At 34.5% G+C, this 20,603-nt stretch overlaps 1 pseudogene; it reads left to right on the forward strand.

The window, feature by feature from the left end:
• The first annotated feature begins 113 nt into the window (after nt 1-113).
• On the forward strand, nt 114-18,719 carry LOC121967817 (annotated as a pseudogene).
• The last annotated feature ends 1,884 nt before the right edge of the window (nt 18,720-20,603 follow it).

Genomic DNA, 20,603 nt, shown 5'->3' on the forward strand with positions numbered 1-20,603 from the left:
GCAAGGCAATACTTTGTCCAACGAATAGTTGAATAGTCCAGTTCAGTCATTCCGCATCGCTATAAATACACGGGGAGGGGAGTTTAATTTGTTCTCGTTTCGTTGCTGCGCTTTCTCCGGGACGCTCTGCCAACTCTGCTCCGCTCCGCTCCGGGCGAACCAATTAGGGTTTCCAGGGTCCTCTTCGATCCGCATGCGACTTCTCCTACCGGAAGCTAATACAATGGCCGAGGAGGGCTTCCTGGCCAACGATGCACCGAAGGCAGCAGGGCCGGTAGGGCACCAATTGATCCCGATCATGAATAGGCTTCAGGACGTCTTCGCTCAACTCGGTAGCTCCTTCAGCATAAACCTTCCACAAGTGGCGGTTGTCGGAAGCCAGAGCAGCGGGAAGTCTAGCGTGCTCGAGGCCCTCGTCGGCCGGGACTTCCTGCCGCGGGGCACTGATATCTGTACCCGGAGGCCTCTGGTTCTGCAGCTGGTGCGCCTGGAGTCATCCTTGGACTCTTCATATGAGGGAAATGAGGAGTGGGGGGAGTTTCTCCACTTGCCGGGCAAGAGGTTCTATGACTTCTCGGACATTCGTCGTGAAATCCAGGTGAAATGGGCTTCTGATATGCAATTTAGTTGTTGCGGTTTTTTTTGGTACCAATGAATCGTTTCTCTTCCTGATCGTTTAAAGTTTCTCAGGAATTTCAAAATTAAGCTTCTTTTGCTAACTGCTGCTTTTGCGCATGACAACTTCAAGGTTATGCATTTTACATGTTAGTTCATTATTGCATGAGACACCACTGTCTGTTGTTGATGTTGTTATCATGCAAAAGGATTTTGAAAATAAAAAACAAGTAGATGATAAATGATCCTAGGTGCTGCCTGAAACTTGTCTTGTGGAACTAGACCCTACTTTGCTTGATCGTTTTATAAATGCTTCATCCAGCATAGTGCTTTGATAACGTGAATTAACAAACATCCTAAAGCTTAGACTAATTTTCAATTCGCTCCTTACCCTTGCCTCCTGGAAGAAGTTTTTGACCATTGCTTTCAATCAGTTGACCAAGATCTCACACTCAGGTAGGTTCATAGGTTCGATACGGTGAAGAAGATGCTGTGAGAAAGATTTCCTAAGTACATGGGTACAACTAATAGGGAAAACTATAGTGCTCCTTCTCGTCTACCTGTAGGGCCAATCCAAATCAACTTAATGCTGCACGGGAGATGTTTCTCTCACTGGTTCACAGTCTGGATAGTATGGACAAGAATATTCTCACCAGGAAAAAAAAACACATTCTTTAAGGCCATGTCCCAACAGTGACTTGAAAAAGTATTCAGAGGCCTAAACACAGAACCAAAACTTCATCAAGTGAAGTGTAATTTTTGATGGACAAACAATGTGAAAGGAAAGTCAAGAAATGGTTGGAATTGAGGTTAAATGGCTGCCTAGAAGGGTAATATTCCAATTTTTCTCCTTAAAGCCGTCCCTTTTAGGACTTGGTTAGAATCAGTCTCCCAAATGGACTATTACCCCTTAGCAGATGATGGTCACAGGGAAAACAGGATTGTTATCCTCCCAACTGGGAAGTTTCTTTCCTTTCTCAAGTATTGAGCCACCATCGCTCCAAATATAGTCTGAAATTAGTAATCATTCTGCTAGGGATGTTACTCCCAACCAGTTTCTGAATGATTTCAACCCATATAACCAGATGCAAACTTGGTAAATCAATAATTATTCTGGGATGCTACTCCTAGCCAGTTTCTGAATGATTTCAACTCATATAACCAGCTGCAAACTCGTTTTTTTTAGCAAATGGGTGGTATGAACAACTTAAAATTTCAAGTACTAGAGAAAAGCGCATATACTACCAAACCTCTCATTGATTCCCTATGCAAGTTATATGTTCAGGTTTTGACATTCAATAGAACACAGATTAGACTATCATTTATCATTATTGTTTAACTACTTAAAATTTCAAGTACTGGAGACAAGCACATATACTACCAAACCTCCCATTGATTCCCTATGCAGGTTATATGTTCAGGTTTTGACATTCAATAGAACATAGATTAGATGATCATTTATTATTATTGTTTTCGTAAGTATTATTTCTCTTTTGCAAAAGGAATGGTAGGGTTGTTGTGCTTTTGTAGTGCTGGTCAACTTATTGAAACATTAGCATTGCATCTACACTACAATTAAGTGCGATGTGCACAAACCATTTTCTAGTTTTGCAGGCTTTGATTTTGACTGAAACTGCATTATTGGACAATATATGAATTATGTTACTTTATACATTCCCTTGTGCATATCTTAGAAAGAAGCAAGAGATGGACAAAATGTCTAGCTTGAATTTTTCAATATTGATTCTTGTTTCGGTATCTTAAGGTGTACAAATTTTGTAATATCAAACTTCTCAAGAGACAAAAAGAAATCATGCAAACTCTTTCATTCAGAATCTAATATCTAGTTCGTGATTTGTGATTTTTGAGTTTTGATGATCAGATAAATACAAGCTTGAATGTTCAATGATGAAATATTTTGGCCCATTCCTAAGTTGTAATTATTGTTCTACCTACTATCTGTTGTAGGAAGAAACAGAGAGAGAAGCCGGAATGAGAAAGGCTATTTCAGATAAAAAGATTCATTTGAAGATTTTCTCTCCCAATGTTTTGAATATCGCTCTTGTTGATCTGCCTGGCATTACTAAAGTGCCAGTAGGTGACCAACCAAGTGACATTGAAGCTAGAATTAGAACAATGATAATGTCATATATCAAACATGAAACTTGCATTATACTAGCTGTTTCGCCAGCAAATACTGATTTGGCAAATTCTGATGCACTTCAAATTGCAAGAATTGCTGATCCAGATGGTATGATTGTCAAATGTCATTTTGTTTTATTCTTATTTCACCATGTTTGTGATTGGGTACAATTGATTAAATGTATTTTGAGAGAAATTAGATTGATTGATAAGCAAATTATTCATTGTTGGCAGGTTCTCGTACAATTGGAGTCATCACTAAGGTCTTCTTTGTGGTTTTTCATAAACTTTAGTTTGTGGCTATGGTGGTCTAGTGGCACTTGCCTAAAGTCACTGGTTTTCTTGTTGTTACAGCTGGATATAATGGATAGAGGAACTGATGCACACAATTTTTTACTTGGCAATGTGATTCCTTTGCGACTTGGTTATGTGGGAGTCGTCAATCGTAGCCAAGAGGTGCCTCATTTATTTTGTCTTATGTTGGATCTCTTTAGCAATATCATCCACTTGTATTTAACAGCAAGTTCACACACACACACACACACACACACACACACACACACACACACACACGCACACACACATAAATAATAATAATAATAATTAAAGCATTGTAAATGTTCAAACTTATTTCTAATAGTTGTTCAACAAACATATGCTGTTGAAAATGTGTATTGACCCAACCATTTCTATGATATTTTTTAGCCATTTTATTTTGACTAAAATTGAATGTTCTTTTCTAGAACTTCTCAAGTAAACCTATGCTTGCTGTTGGTCTTGGGTCTACATAAGCCTAATTTTATGTCTTTTACCCATATCCTTATATAAAATTTGAAAATATTTGATATTTTCATAATCACGTGTATTGTTTGAGTTGCAATTTTGGTATTCCTGATGTCTCCTTTGTCTTTACTTCATCTTGTTTAGGCTTTCTTATTCAGGAATTGATGATCCTAAGAAATGCAGACTTCTTATGTAGCTGGGTTAATCATATGAACATATATTGTCCCATAAGTGATGGTAATATACCTCCCTGTGTTGGTTTCATCTTGGGTTGTAGTGCATATAGACAAACAACATTCAGTCGTGTCAACCCCCACTACTTAGATCAGTTAATAATCTATCCCTCTATTGGTGCAAAGTTATGCTACTAATCAATATTTCTTGAGAAATTTTGTAATTATGATAATAGGAGTTTTTTTTTTTTTCATTTTGCTTTCCCTTTACACCCTACACTTTCTATTTTAATTGATCCAACAGGATTTATCTTCGAAGATGTCTTTACCATATTAACCTGTTTTCTCCCTTTGTATCATCAATTGAGCGGAACTCAATGACTATTGGATTGTAGTATTTTTTTATTGTATCTTTCCTAATACACTAAACAGTCTCTAGTTTGCTATACTGTTTTTTTCATTGATTGTTTCCTAACTGGCCAATTAATTTGACTTGTAATGTTTGGTGTGTTTGTGCCATAATCTATAGAACTTATTGTAGCTTAAGGGGCAATAGATGAACACACGACTTGAAAAAACACTTTAGTTTCAACTGTCTACTCTATCATATCTTCATCAATTTCTTCAGATTGAATAATAATCAGTAATTTTAAAAACTATTTTTTTATCCAATCATCGTGTACATTGACACTTTTCTTGTCTGTAAGAAGTTAATATGTTTTGCCTTACAAATAGAAGCACAGAAGCAAAATTTTACATATAAAAAAAGCAAGCTTAGCACTGAGTCCAAGTGCAGTACACAATCTAAATTCTTAGATCTTCTAATGCAGGACATCAATGTCAACCGTAGCATTAGAGATGCATTGGTTTTTGAAGAGGCTTTTTTCCGCAAGCATCCAGTACACTTTCTTGAAATGACTCTGGTCTTTCTTTCATTCAATTGTTTTCACAACTATAATACATTTTCTGCTGCAGGCATATCATGGTCTTTCTCATTGTTGTGGGATACCTCAGCTGGCTAAGAAATTGAATAGAGTAAACGCTCTGAGTTTTTATGTTATATGAGGTTCCTTCAGATGGCAAATGAAAGGAAATAATCAATTGGTTTTACTATAAATGACTAAAGCTAACGATTATCTGTGAATCTAATTATTCTGCAGATTTTGGAACAACATATCATGGCTGTACTGCCAACATTGAAGTCTCACATAAATGCTCAGTTGGTAGCAGTGGCTAAGGAGCATGCTAATTATGGTGAATTTGTGGAATCAAAGGTGTGCATCCCTATTCAACTGATCTCAATGTTAATAATTGCATGATCTCAATGACCTAAACATTATGAGGATGTTTGAAACAATCAAGTATTTGATATATTCTCTATTATTGAAGTAGGGATCAACCTATTGTTAATTTGTAGTATCATAAGGTGTGAATTTCCTTTGAGGTTCCCCCTATTGTGGAACCTAGTTTTCCAACGTAAAATTCACCTTAAGTTGGCTCAAATATATTGTCGAAACCTAGCTTGTTATAAATATATTCAATTTTATGACCAGTTTAGGATTTGGTTAGCAAGCATGCCAGATCATTGGAGCTAAAAATGAGATAATTTCATTGGATTGTACTTTCTATCAGATGAAGTAGCAAGCTATCTGTATTTATTTTGTTCTCTAATGAAACAATAAATCAAATACTATATCCACCATAACTTGATTGTCAAGTACAACTCCATTAACCATAGACTCTATTAGAGCATATTCTAATCAACTTATCATTACAAGTGATCAAATTAATTCGATGCTTGATCCAGTTGTAGCACTTGTGTAAATTCATGTATGTGATTGCAATGGAGTTGTATGCCCTGTTGCAACATAGCTGAATATTATGCCCCCGTAATCAACCTTCAGCTACTCTTGATTCACTTTTGACAACTACATTATATATTCTTCTCAGTTTTCTAGTATATCTATTTACATGTTGGAAGTCATCTAGCTATATTTGTTACTTTCACATAAGATATGGTATAATGGAAAATCTCTGTATATAACTAATGTCATTATAGTGTTTGGAATTATTTAGTTATTAAGCTTAGAGTTGATGAAAACTTATACAGATGTACAACCCTTCATAAGCCTTATGTTTAACTGCACTGACAGATCAAAGGAAGATGGCAATTTTGACTGTTTGCACTAATCCTTTTCTCATTTAAGTTTATCTGCTTCTTCTGATCATGAATGTGGTTTTTCATATTTCGTACTTGTTGATTGTGTAGGTTCCATTTACTTATCAGTTTCTACATGATTTTCTTTATTGTAATTTTATGCAAACTTCATATATTGTTATATACTTATATTTACAGCTAATACATAAATATAAATGAGTTAATTTGTAATTGCTTTTCACATATTTATTTGTAATTTTGTATTGCTTGTCTATTTTTCTTATGCATCAGGATGGACAAGGAGTTAAAATACTTAACATTCTTGCCAAATTTTGTGAGGGTAAGCATGGGTATGATTTGTGTTTTGATATGATAACATTATCCTACTCTTATTAATTTTCTTTGATGCTCTATATTTGGAATTATATATGTGTTACATATTGATTCCCGAAGGGGAGCCTTGGCGCAACACTAAAGTTGCTGCCATGTGATTTAGAGGTCGCGGGTTTGAGTCTCGGAAACAGCCTCTTGGAAAGCAAGGTAAGATTGCGTACAATAAACCCTTCCTCGGGACCTACATTGGCTGAAGTTTTGTGCACCGAGCTGCCCTTTACATATTGATTCCTCTATCATGGTGGTATTCTTGTTGGGCTGAGTACATTTTGTTCCAACTTTTCATCATCAATCATTATGATATTGTTATAATCCAAGCACCTTCAAATTGCATAATATTAAGAATGGGAATTTATGCAATTATTGTACTACATAATTGAAGGATCACTGAACTAGCAAGAGGCCACTCAGTTTATCTTGATTGGTTCAATTTATATATTAGACAGGGAAAATGATTAGAGTTCTTCCCTGTGTTAGGTATCCCTTCTCTCTCATATATAGGAATATTGTTGAGTGAGGGTTTTGGTTCGCTATTGGAATGATAGTGTCGAAGGGGAGCCTTGGCGCAACGGTAAATTTATTGCCATGTGACCAAAAGGTCACGGGTTCGAATCCTGGAAACAGCCTCTTGCAAAAAGCAGGGTAAGGCTGCGTACAATGGATCCTTCCCCAGGACCCCGCATGGCGGGAGCTTCGTGCACCGGACTGCCCTTTTTTATTGGAATGATAGTATCATGTTGGTGTAGTGCTGAGTTTGCCAAAATGTGGTGCTGGAGGAACTGAGGAGGGAGGAATGAGGGAGGAGAAAGAGGAGAAATGGTGAAGATCTGAATGAGGAAAAGGGGAGAAAAGGAAGGAATCATGCCTGTAAATGAAGATCCCCTTTCCTGGCCTACCTTGTTGCAGAGTCCCATCACAAAAGCCTTTTCGTGTGACAATTCTCATGCTTGTAGAAGCCTCATCTCAATGCAACAAAAACTTAGTCCTTGTGTTATCGGAAGGTTTCCCCTTGTGTCTGCTTGTGAAAGCCTCATCCTGGTTGCTCATGGAAACTCCGGTATAGAAGCTTGACCCACTCTTCATATCAAAGGTATTGAACCTGTTTAGTGATGTTCAGCATACTGGTTGGTGGCGAGGTAATAAAGTTCACCCATATTGTCTGGTATAGATTTTTTAAAACCAGGCAATATGTGTTGGTCTTATTTTGATTTTATTTTACGTCCATAGAAGTATGTTTACAGCTATATTTCAAGTGTTTCACTGATATTGTCTTTGAGAATCATGCCTTGTACCAATCATTCTTCCAGTAGGAACAGAATCAGTAGGAAAAATTACCGAGCAATTTAGTGATCAGTGATTTTTCTCACAGATAGTAAGTTGAAAGAAAATATTGACTTTTAGAAGACTAAAGAAGCCTGGTATACACACTTTTACTCGTTAAAGTGGCATTTCCTTGAGTGCCATGAATAGGATGAAGATATTGGTATAAGACTAAAGAAGAGAAACGCTATTAGACATATGTTCTGAGGCTTTTAAATCTGGAAACCAAGAGTTTGATCCAGTACTTTGCATCATGCAAGCATTAGAATGCTCTGATGGGCCCCCATCGTTGGCTTGTAAGTGTATGGGATAATGACGGCAGTGGTGGGGGTTGAAACTTGGCAGGTGGATCCCCGTCCATGCACTTGCTAATTTGGATTCGTGTTGTACTCCCTCTCAACGGCATGGGCATTCGTGAGGGGGCTGCTAATGTGGCGGTACCACATTAGAATGCTTTGATGACACAGATTGGTATAATGCACACTTAGTGATATGCCATCTAAGGAATTGTAGATATATTAATGGTTGGAAGCCTGTGGCTGGAAAAAAAAAACCATCGTCATGAATTTTGTTAAACAGATCCATTCCTAGTCGCCAAATTAAGTTGATTGCCTTGAGACGTATATGTCAGAAATGCCAACCGTTGTAGAATGCAAAAAAGGTAAGGCAATCAAAAATTAAATTTACAATTTGATATCCAAATTAATGTTGTATGATTTTGGAGTTTTGAAGTAGTATCTTCTGCGATCTCCATTCGAAGGATTTTTTGAAATATTATTAAATTATTTTTTTTGATGTTCTACTATTGTGTAGATAGATAAATAGTACCAAAACAACAATCCTAGTTTCTAGTTTGGCATATTAACACTATTTTTTGGTGTATGTTTCTGTTACTTTGTATTCTGAATGTACCTTTGGTTTATGTGTCTTTTCTTGTTATGTTAAGTTTTTTGAACCATTATCATACCCTGTACTACAGTTTTCTCTTCCATAGTGGATGGAAAAAATGAACTGTTGACAGATGAACTTTCTGGTGGAGCACGAATTCATTACATTCTCCAGTCAATCTTTGTGAAGTGCCTCGAGGTTCCTTTCCTCCTTTTAAATTAATCTGGTTGGTTTGTTACATTTTTTTCATTTATGGATTAGGTGGACTTGGGTAGAATTTTCTTCACTGCTTCATTGTTTCTTTCTTTATTTATTCAGTTGTTTTTGTTTATATGTTTTATATGATTTTCTCTAACTCCATGTAATCTGCACTTGGGTAGGAAGTCGATCCTTGTGATGACATAACTGATGAAGATATTCGCTTGGCAATTCGAAATGCAAGTGGTCCAAGAGCTGCTTTATTTGTTCCAGAGGTATGAATTGTTAGACATCTCAAACTTTCCAAAATATGAACTTGATTAATGTACTTTTACTTTTAATTTCAGGCACCTTTTGAAGTTCTAGTGCGAAGGCAGATAAGCCGACTGCTAGATCCCAGCCTTCAGTGCGCTAAGTTCATTTACAATGAACTAATAAAGGCATATATTCTTTAATATTTTATCAGAATCTCACAAAGATATATAATTTCTTTGTATTATATTGTTAGCTGGAAGGGGAGCCTTGGCGCAACGGTAAAGTTGTTGCCATGTGACCAAAAGGTCACGGGTTCGAATCCTGGAAACAGCCTCTTGAAAAAGCAGGGTAAGCCTGCGTACAATGGATCCTTCCCCGGGACCCCGCATGGCGGGAGCATCGTGCACCGGGCTGTCCTTTTTTTTATTATATTGTTAGCTACCATAAGTTTGACTTTTTTTTCCTTTGTAGATGAGTCACCGTTGCTTAACTAGTGAGCTGCACTGTTATCCTGTCCTCCGAAAGCACATGGATGAGGAAATCACTAGCTTCTTGCGAGAAGGCCTTCAACCTGCAGAAACCATGATATCTCACATCATTGGAATGGAGGTTGATTTGCATTTCTTTTTTCTTTCTTCGTTCCTGAATGCTTGTAGCTATCTGCTTGAGATAATGATTGTACTACACTGCATATACTGCTTATTACTGTGACCTATGTTGGAACTTCAAGGTTCTCCTCTTTCTTGTTTTGATTGCTGTTACACCCAAAGCTTTGTGTCATTAAAAAAAAAACTCTGGAATCAGGTTATTAAATTTTAATGTTTAATTATACCCTTTACATATCAGTGAAATTAAGGCTCAGTTAAAATTGCACAGTGGATCCAATGTAGAATCAAATTTTTAGTCGAAGAGATCATTGTTCTAAAACACTATTGTCTATTCCATTTGGGGGAACCACTTCACTTACCCATTATGTGGTCCTCTTTAGACGTATCTTCTAAAGAGTGGTTTAGCTGGTCTGACTAGGTTGGATAGGGTCAGGCTGTGTAACTAGGCAGTCTAGGTGGGTTTAATTGGAAAAAACTGGTTCATGTGTTAAACAAGCTCAAAAATACAATAAAATGTGGAGGGTGGTAATAGGGAATTTAATGAGAACTTCTGTTTGATACTTCTCCTGTAAACTAGACTAACTATTGTGGTTGGGTGATTTTAAACTTTAAATTATATATAATATTTTTAATTTTCATATTCTAGCATGACACTAATTATGAACTTGCTTGATTGATTTGTTTTATAGTTATGTATTTTCTTGCAATGTGTTAATAGGAAATTTATTAGCTTTATGTGTATAACTCGTTTGATTGGACACTTATGTGTATAACTTATTAGATTGGTTACTTATGTGTATAACTTGCTTGCTTGATTTGTTATATTATATGTTTTCTTGCTAGTTATAATGTCAATTGTGTTTTGTTGTTATGTGTTTATTTAGCAATTACCAATTATGCACTGTTGATTGTAAATTTGTTTTGACTTAAATCATTTTTAATATTAATATCAACCTTTTTGTTTAGTATTATTTTGATGCCTACTGCTTCAATGTGCTATGCAGTAGGTTGGCTGCCTAAAACGACTGAAAGGTTGTCATTTATTAAACCTTAATAAAATATACCTTTTGTTTTTCATGAAGTTTTCTTGTGCGTTCAATTTCACTATTGAATTAAGATGCATTTTCATGTTAGTGCTTCTCAGTAGCAAGGATGCATAGTATTGTTCGCATAATTCAACTTCAAACTTCCTGAATAAATGTCCATTTGACTGAAATGGGAATGGTCTGATGGATCTTTGATTACCCTTTCATGTGGAAAATATTCAGGAAAACCATGTCAAGAACAACAATCCATGAGTTCCAAATATTTAGGATCAGTTACTTGGAACATATCTATGCAATACTGTATTCCCAATTATGTTAAGTAAAACTAGTGTTTTCTCGCTCTTCTCTTTCACCTTGTCTAATTATATTGATTCAACTTGTATAACTTTGAAATGTTTCAATGTTTTTTTCTACTTCAATATGTTCATGCCATTATAATAATTATTCGAGTTACATCTAATTATTCCATAATTTTAGTATTTTTTTTATTTCATCATTTCTTAGAAATTACCTCACAATTCATCTCAGCATTCTCTATTTTACTATCCATCTTAGCATTCTCTATAAATATTTTTCTTTCTGAGTGTTTTGTACTTTGGCGGAACATGTAGCATCCATCTCATAACTCTTTCCCTTTAATCTTTGACCATAATCTCTTTTCCTTCACCGTGTAGCAACAAATTAAATAAAATTGAGTAAAGTCATTTTTAATTCAACTGTCTTATGCTTATTAAAAGTAGAAAAATCTAAATGAAAGTGAATTAAATTGGCAAACTTATCTAAATTCATCTTAGCACACTCTAACACATGTCAAAGCATGCCAAGTATTGGCGCATTGTGGTACAACAAAATTTTAATACAATTAAAATTTAATCACTATGCTTTATTTCAATAAGCAAATAAACTAAGTGAAATGATATTAAAGGTGTAAAACTTACTTAAATTTATCCAGAATGTTTCGATGCACATTGTAATGTGTCGAGCATTAGCACAACACTGTTAAAATCATATTATTTCGGCAGCTGACTAATCTCTAATATTGAATCATAGTTTAAGCTTTGTTCTCATCTGATACATGACACTTATTTTGATATTAACTTGGTGTAATCAATAGTCAAAATGCTTCTAGTATTTTATAACTTACTGTTTTGAAATTTTAGTATAAATAACTTTTTAATCGCTATGAAATAAACAAGTCAAGCAGATGCGGATTATAGGATCATAGCTTATTTGAATTAACCTTGGCGTGTTTGGAAGTGTGCAAATGTGTACTGAGTGTTGGCTTAGCATGATACCAAAGATGTACCATGCTAGTTAGAGACTGAAATCCAGTACAACATAAGGGTTCTAAACCTTGCTTCAAATACTTTGAACAGTTTGACAATGATGTTCGTCATAGTTTCTGTCCCCAATGTTTTTTTTTTCGCTGCAGAGTGATCATTTAAATGTTTGTACATGTGATTCTGTATTTTTTTTCCTTCTTTAGCTATTAAGAAATAAGCACATCTAGTATTATCTATATCTCTGTTCTTTTCTTTCCAATTTTAAGGAACTTGCTTTTTCTTTGGAAAAGGTTGTTAGAAGTCATGTGGCAGTGGTTTTGAAGTTTGTTTATTTAGTTAATTGCAGAAAACCAGAAATTAAATGCTTTCAGTTATGGAAATTTCATTTGCTCGTTCTGTAACATTTGCTTCTTCTAGCAAACATGTATTGAACATGATTTCTGGAAGATCATTTCCAACAACGTAATGTTTGAACTTCTATCATTTCATTATGTGGGTTGATCTCAACATTTAGTGCTTCTTATATTTTGTTTTAAAATTGCTTTCCTAATATTTCCTGTAGCAATATTTAGCCAAGTAGACATTTATTCAATGCATTAATTTACATAATGTTCTGCAGATGGATTATATAAATACTTCACATCCAAATTTTATTGGTGGAAGCAAGGCTGTGGAATATGCTCAACAGCAAGTCAAATCATCCAGATTAGTTCCACCATTGCCCAAACTTAAGGTGCATTTTCTTCCATAAAATTGGAAATTATGACATTCAGTATATTATGAGCAAAGTAGTGTCTATTCCAAGGTCGTTGAACTATGTGGAAAATTTTGATTTATTTCCATGTCCAAACTTTATTAAAAATTTTGTTTATTCAGTAAGACAACAAATGAGTACAATATTTTGTTGAATTGATTAATAGCATAGCTACACCAAACATTTATGATTGTTGTAACACTAATGAAATATCCCATGTGGATCCCAAATATTAACTCCAGTTGCTCTTAACACATTAAGTTGGAGCATGAGTGTTAACCTATGTCCAGATTGTTGCAACAAATAAAATTGATAAGTCACTTGATCAAGATGTGGAGGACATGATAATGCAATAGAGCTTTCAACTACTCTTCAGAAAGAGTTGACAATTCGACTTGACAAAGATGTGTTTATTTGATCTTTAAACGGGTAAAGTCTTCATGAATATATTTCTTCTTTCTTAAACATATATTCATAGGATTGTGAAGTCTGCAAAGATGAGGTTGCAATGTGGGAAGGATTGCAAAGAAGAAATAGAATCTGGTTTCAATATATATTTTTATGACAAGGAGTAAATGCATAGGAGGTTTAGAAAAGTCCTGTATAACTAGAAGCCATAAGTTGTCAGAATAAGCTTTAGTAAGAGTTTGGAATATACTGGAGAAAAAAGTTCTAAGAAGAAATATATAATCATCAATCCATCTTTTGGGTTTTCATTAATAGAGAGATGGAGAAAAGCGTTGTGAACAAAAGTGTGATTAAAGTTTCAAACTGAAAATATATCAAACGGAAATCTTAGCCATGTTGAACTAGATACTGAATACCAAAACTTTCTCTCTACGGAAAAGATCCAACCAATCTCCCTAATATTTCTGCTGGGAGTCCCTAACTTCCTCTAGCCTCTAATGCTACTGCTAGATTGGTCGGAAAAAGAGTCATTGGTTCAGTTAGAGACGACTAAAAGTCTGATTTTGACTTCAAGAGGGGAGATTTCAGAAGAGGTAAACCATAATCAATCTCATGCTAAGTGATTGAAACAAGATGAATTAAATATGAAAGTTCATGGTGAAGCTTTTAAACCTAACATTGCTTTGAAACCATGGATGATGGATCCATAATCTGTTTGTGCCTGCTAGGTATCTCCATGTCCCCGTACACATGTAGATGAGTTCTTTCTAAGTAAACAATATTCATTTCTTCGATTAAATGCCATTAGCAATTTGTTGCACAACTAGGAACACCTGACTGCAATCTGAAAAAGTACAACAATACAACTTGTGTACAATCTAGGATAGAATGTGCATTGTGGAATCAGCAGTAGAAACCTGATCTCCATTTATAGCAGCAATTCAGTTACCTGATGGAATTCCTTAGTATTTAAGTGGTGGAAAATTTATTATTTAGCTACTAGCTAGTATGGCTCTGATTGTTAACTTTAGCTATCTTTTAGTCTAGTCAAGTTTTGTCTGAACTTTCTCTTGGTATCTAATTTTGAATCAAGCACCTATCCTGTATTAGGATACAGCTGATTCAGATAAATTTCAAGGAGTTGAAAAGGTTTCAAAGTCACGAGGCATCTTTACAAGATCTATTGCAAATGGAGCTGTTTCTGATCACTTGCAGGTGACTTACAATTTTTACTCTTGTTGTTATTGATGGGAATTTGAAATCAGCAGGAACTTCTCAATTTATGTATACTTCTTTCCTTTCTTATTTTCTGGTGATTAGGGTACTCGACCTGTTGCAGACTCAGAGATACCAGGTTCTTCTGGTGAGGAAATATTTTTTAATCATAACTCAAATTTGTGATTATATAAAATGTTGATATTGTATTGGTTATTTATATTTTTTAATACAAAAATAATTTTCTAAGAAAACAGTTAAATTTTCCCGAAAAATAAATTGAAATTATTCCTTATAAGATCTAATCTGATTCCTAACACTCGGATCTAACATATTTTTATATTATGATGAGTTATCCCCTGCTATATATTAGTCTGTCCAATGATTCTGTTTTTGGTTGGTGGATAAATGTAAGAAATGCTATTGACTTGTGCTGCTTGAATTGTTTTGATGACCAGGAAGTACAAGTGGATCAATTTGGGGTATTTCATCCTTTTTTGGTGCTAGCGAGGATTGTGCACCTGCAAAAGAAAGTGTGATCAATAAGTCATATGATGCACCCTTACAAACATGGGACCATTCATTTTCTATGATCAGACTGAGAGAGGTACCATCAACATGAATGATGTATCATTGGTGTTTACAGACAACTTTGGTTATATGCACTGATTAAAATTCCATGTTTTTTCCTTCTGCAGCCACCATTAACCTTGAAACCCTCAGAGAATCCAACTGAACAGGAGGCTTTGGAGATATCTATTACAAAGTTGCTGTTGAAATCATACTTTGACATTGTGAGGAAAAATGTTGAGGACTCAGTGCCCAAGGCCATCATGCACTTCTTGGTAAAAGTCTTATATTCTGGTTGGTTATTTAGATGTCTTCTTTTGATAGAACTTTATTTTCATTTGTCTTAGAAAAGTAAATTTCTATGAGGTAATTGTCTCTTTATTTCAAAATTACTTATAATTAAAGATCTATATTACCTGATCTAAATAAGATTTTTGTTGGCATGCATTTAGTTGGAGTGCAGTTTGCTATTAGTATGTTTGAGCAACTAATTGAGGAAACTTAGCTTCCTATTGAGTAATTTCTGCTTATAGTGAGTGCTTGGCACAATAATGTGGCCAACAAGTCATCACGCTCCTAATCTACTAGGGCCAATTTAATAGATCTTATCTTGCCATTAAGTGCTAGTGTATGGTAAAGATCTGATTGCGACGTTAAGCTTTATGTAAGGCAATATCATTAGGCAACACTTAGATCATGTAAATGTTCTTCAGTTAAGTACAGTTTTCTTTTGTCTCCATTCCTACATTTTTGTCTATTGATCTAAATTTTTTTAAGTATGGAAGTTATCAGTTGTTAATGAATATATCATATCATCTTAATTTAGTTCCTTATTTATTGAATGCTCATGAATACTGAAACTTCTATTTTTTTCTAAGTGTATCTGTCTCAACTTTTTGTTAACTTTGTTGTGCTCTTTTTCTGACTTGCACTTTGACTAAAACTACATTGCTGATCATGCCACTCACAATTTTTCTATTAGCCTAAGAGCACAAGAAAATTGCAGAGTATTTCAGAAGCTCTTCATTTTGGCTCCACCTTGTCTGTGATGGATATTTCTCCTTGTTGATAGATCTAAGATAATTAAAACATATTAACAGAGTTTTTTACCATCCAAATAGACTTTTAAATTTTTTATATCATTAAAATTACAGTTTCATCTATTTAAAAACTTTTAGATGGCAAAGTTCGTCCCTGCAATTCATGTTTTATTTTTTTTTTCTAACTAAAATCTCATAATTTAGCATATTATCATAAGCAATAGTGCGCACCATCGATTTATTGTCTAAGTTAGCATATGCAATAGCACACGCTATGGGGTTTATTGTCTTAAGTCTGTATAGTATTAATATCAATGTAAGCACATAACTAACTCTTTTCTGAGCTAAACCAATCTATCTACCACTATAGATTCTACTAAATTATACACATAGATATACATTGTACTTAGTATCATGGTTTAAATTTCGCATAGTGCCAAGGTTTTGGTCCTAAATCATATCGTTACGGTTTTGATATTGTATCGTGAGTTTCAGTATTTTTTAATTATATAATATATTAATTAAAAAAATAATCTTTTTTAAAAAAGAAATAAATATGAAAATAGATAAATAAATAAATAATTTATTAAATTTTTAGAATTAAAATAAATGAAATATATAATTAATTAGAAACTTTTATATAAATAATTAGCTAAATAAATAAATAATTTATAAATAAAATATTTTTTATATAATTAATTAGATAATTTTATTAGGGTTAATAATGTTTCTTCATATTATCCCTATTTTAGCTAGAAGTTGATTAAAGCAATCAACCTAAGTTTGAATTAAAAAAAACACCTGACTTTTAGTTGTGACTACAGCATGACCGCAAGTTCACATGACTCCAGTGCGGCCGCGGGATTGCGCTACTCCTCCGGCGCGGCCACGGGGGTTGCACCGACCCCTCCACGTCTACGGTAAAGGCATCGTGTGATATCTTTCTGCCACCACAGGACTGGTGTTGGGGTCGTGCCGGTGTCGGTCAGCAGGCGGAATGAGATATTTCACCTGTTTCGATTGATTTTACATAGTATTTTAATCCTTGGTTAGTATCATAACAAGACACAAGACTCCACTAAACCAATATGTCCTTTTTAGACATGATGGTTTCCTAATTGCTTAAGAATAGCACTAGAAATTGATTTCTTTCTGACTTGTGATTATCTATCATGTATGCAATCGTTGTTTCTTGTTTGTATAATAGCATTGCATTGATCCTGTTTCTGTTATATTTACATCTCATATGTGTTTCTTTTTATAGATAGATTGAATATTTCTGATATTGTTAGACAACCAAGATTTGATACAGCATGACTTGTAAACACAAATGCCTGAGTGCTTTAATTTTTTTTAACGTAACAGTTTTATTGAGCTCCTAGAATCATTTTGTGATATTATAAAAATGAATTGCAGTATGATATGGGCTCGGTGAAGGGAAAACTAGGATAGACTTTTTGGTCCAATACATGTTTAATGGGTAATATTCTAAGAATCTTTTATTTTGACAACTGATATACCTAAAGAAAATTACTTACTGCTAAAGTCGACTGCATTGTTGCTTATAGTTTCCTCCCCGTCGTTGACCCTTCCATAGTTTAATTTTCACATTGGTACCCCAAAACTTAAACTTACATATTCTTGCAAAAGTTTTCACTCACAGATATGTCATTGTTGTTAACTTTGAGTAGTACATGTGACAAACTGTAACTTCATGTCAAATTTTGGTTGCACTGTTTTGATTATTATCATGGCCAATAATTGATTTACTTTTTCAGGATGGAGGATATGGTTGCCATGAATTTAAAATTATTTAATATAAAAAGCACTTATATAGCATATTAAATTTTAAAGTGAAAATGTCAGCTCTAAAAGGTTAACTATGAGTTGCTCGTTCAGCCTTTGTTTATGGTTTTTTTCATTCCTGATATAGTGATATTGATGTTTGATAGTTAGCTTTTCTTATGTCACTTCGAAGATTGTTTTTTGGAGTTATAATGTATGTTTGTTCTGTTTGATTTATTTTCATTTTCTATAATTTTTGTGTTGTGTGTGCATGCATGTGTGTGTGTATAAAAAATATTGTTTCAGTGAAAATTTAAAAAATAACTCTTAGTTAATATACATTGATTAATTTTGATGAAAAATTAAACAATGCAACTATTAGTTAATTTATTGTCCTAGAATTCCAGTTGAAGACAATAACCAAAATTTTATGAGATTACATTTTTGTTATTATTCTATTAGGACAATTTGATATGGATTTGTATTTACGACTTGTATGCTTCATGTATTTTCATAGGTTAATCATACAAAACGGGAATTGCACAATGTTTTAATTAGAAATCTTTACAGGTACTGCCTATATTGTGCTCTTTTAATCCGTCATTTTTTTAACAGGTTCTATTGTTACTGAGATGTATATATATGCCCTTTTGTTATTTTTTCCTTGTTTTATCTTGCTTAGAATCAAGCCTGACATGATAACTCATTGTTAGGGAAAATATGTTTGATGAGATGTTGAAGGAGCCTGATGGAATTGCTGCTGAAAGAAAACGTCTTTGTGAAAAACTGAAGGTCTTGCAACAGGCATCCAAGGTCTGTCCTTGAAGTTATGTGACACATATTGTTGTTAGGTTCCCACCTAATTCTGACTAAAAGTGCTAATGAGATTGATTTGCATATGTTTGAATGATTAGGTATTGGAAGAGCTCCCATTTGAAGCTGAAACTGCCAAGGGCTATACTGCAGATCGTAATCCAATTGACCTTCCAAGGGCACATTGAATTCCTTCACCTTTCTATGCAACCGATATGGATCTAGGTTCATGGCATACAGCTCCCCCAAATCCGAGATTTTGAAAACTCAACTCAGCCCATTCATCTATGAAATTAATGATTTTGTTCATATCCTATAGTTAATGCATGAAGCTTCCACTATAAAAAAAAAATAAATAAATAAGGAAAATAGCAATGAATTATTAGCGAAGAAATTAAATTTTATAACTAAATAACGTAATTTACCACTAAATATAGTATTGACGTAGTTTTTTTTTAAAAAAAATTATGTCGGCGAGGAATCTAGCGGCGAATTATTCCATCGCTAAAATGTTAACAACGGAAGGTATATATTTTGTTGCTAATCATTTGCTTAGAGACGAAAATTATAATACATCGCAAATAATTAACGATGAAATATTCATATTTTGTTGCAAAACTAGATTAGTGACAAAAAGTATATACTTTGTCGCTAATAATCTTTATTAACCCTAGTCGGCCCCCTAACTCGACGCTGCACCTTTCTTCTCCCAACGCATTCATCTCCACGACTCTTGCCTTCCGGCGACTCTTTCCTCATTTCGGCACCCTCCCTCCTCCGGTGAGACCCCCTTGATGGCGCACTGAACTCCCTGACTCTTCCCTCCTTTCGACGAGGTGGCTTTCCCTCCTCCTTGCTCCAGTGATTGTGACCCTGTTTGTTATTGTTGTGGATTTGTGTTCTTTCTCTTGAACGAGCTTTGCATTAGTTCTTTCCACAAAATAGGTTCATAATGTAGTATTTATTATACTCGTACCTCTCTACTTCAAAGCTTGCTCTTTTTCATTTGAACCACATGCATTGTTATGTTTCTTGTTCCTTTAGTTTTTGATTTGCTTCGAAAGTATGTAGTAAATTGAAGAAGATAATGTTAATTTTGCAGAAGGAGTGAGCATCAATTGAAACTTGAAACCTTCTAAACCTCACCTAGTTTTTATGGGAAGATGATCGAGAATAGTCAATGTCAAGTACACACAAAGAGAAGGAAGAGGGCATATAATTTCTTGGAAGCTTTTCATTAATTAATTTATGCAGCAAGGTAGTAGCTAATTATTCTATAGCTGAATGATAATTACAAAAACATTTGGCAATTTTTTCCTTTAATTAAGCTTAAAGACATGGTTGTCATTATAAAGACATTTCTTTATGGTTATTATACTTATTTATATTGGTGTCAAATAACTAAGTATAATATCGTCCTTGAGTAGAAGGTTCTTATCTATATCAATCGATTGGTTGAATCGATAGTGAGATGATATAGAGAACACTACACTTAATCATTCTTAGTCAAGTATTAGCATTCAGGGACAATGTTAATGCGCTAAGACTATCATGTAGGTCAACTCGATGACTTGATCTCACAAGTCATGGATATAGAGATATCAAGTTGACACATGAGTATGCATTGGAGAATGTATACTGAATGACTCACCATGAGAAAGTATCATGGATCGTTATATGAGTGTCATATACTTTCTCATGTGACTATTAGTATAACTATTAGTTCTTGGACCTGAAGTCACCATAGTTCCCTACATAAGAAGTTGCATATTTTGGCTTCGTCAAACGTCACCCGTAACTGGGTGGACTATAAAGGCGATTACTGGTATGTAAAAAATTATACGGAGGGATGTGAGTGATGTAGATGAGATTTATCCCTCCTATATGACGGGAGAGACATCATGATTCTTGATAGAGTGAGACCACTAAGTGCATGACCATGCCCAAGTGAGTCGATATGAGATATTGAGCTCATTTGATTAGAGTGTACTTGGAGTTCAAGATATAGATTGATTAGAGGATGACACGGTCTATGCCTCAATTGATCAATTTAGATGCTAAGGATAGAAGGGCATTGTCATATATTGTGAGAATCACAAATAGTATTCACAAGGTGATGTTGGATCTCAACATTCTTGTAACTTGGGTAGTAATGA

Source organism: Zingiber officinale, chromosome 3B, assembly GCF_018446385.1.
Source record: "Zingiber officinale cultivar Zhangliang chromosome 3B, Zo_v1.1, whole genome shotgun sequence".
In the NCBI taxonomy this organism is placed as follows: Eukaryota; Viridiplantae; Streptophyta; class Magnoliopsida; order Zingiberales; family Zingiberaceae; genus Zingiber; species Zingiber officinale.